The sequence below is a fragment of the Penaeus monodon genome, chromosome 20 (genome assembly GCF_015228065.2).
Source record: "Penaeus monodon isolate SGIC_2016 chromosome 20, NSTDA_Pmon_1, whole genome shotgun sequence".
Taxonomy (NCBI): Eukaryota; Metazoa; Arthropoda; class Malacostraca; order Decapoda; family Penaeidae; genus Penaeus; species Penaeus monodon.
The window spans coordinates 46,563,863-46,564,503 of record NC_051405.1 but is presented as its reverse complement, the minus strand read 5'-3'; the positions used below and the strand labels follow the sequence as shown (position 1 = coordinate 46,564,503).

The window sequence follows — 641 nt, the reverse complement described above, 5'->3', positions numbered from 1 at the left end:
CCAAAAGCGGCCTGGCCATTGGGGTCGGCTCCCTCGGCCAGCAGCGCCTCCACCGCCTCTTCGCGGCCTCTCCGGGCGGCCAAGTGCAGCGGACACTCGTCTGCGGAACAGCAACGGCGTTAGCTCTTCAACTGCACAGCACTCCGAACGACCTATACATTACATGCACAGACTAAATCCGGGATTGTCGTGGCCGTCAGGCGCCAGACTTCCTAAGCGATCCATGTTACGGGATATGCCTCCTCCAAGGACCTCATGGGCGATCCATTTACACCAGGACGTGCCTCCTCCGGAGAAAGACGCGTCCCAAGCACGAACGGGAAGGGACAGTTCTCTGAACTGTGCTGCTTTATTCTTACCGACAAATTCTTCGAGGGCATCAGCCGAGTGGACGGCGAGGGCGGCCTTTATCCCTTCTGCGTCGCCCGCGTCGACCAGAGCAAGCTGAAATGGAAAGGTGGTGCTCAGGACCTCCTTTGCCCAGACATGGGCTTCATGATCACGCATATTGCACGTGTACACTTGCACTTATTTTTACACACATCTGCTTTCCGGTTCCACCCAGACTTTGGCTTATGGAAAAAAGTATAAAGCAGAAATTACGACCTACCATTCCTTTCTATCTTTGCACATTGTACTTG

The 641-nt window shown here is 54.8% G+C and overlaps 1 long non-coding RNA gene across 1 annotated transcript; it reads right to left on the bottom strand.

The window, feature by feature from the left end:
• On the bottom strand, nt 1–641 carry LOC119586091. The gene is made up of 3 exons (XR_005229923.1): nt 611–641; nt 360–444; nt 1–100 (listed from the first exon to the last, which is right to left on the bottom strand). It is a non-coding gene; the product is annotated as an uncharacterized LOC119586091 (long non-coding RNA).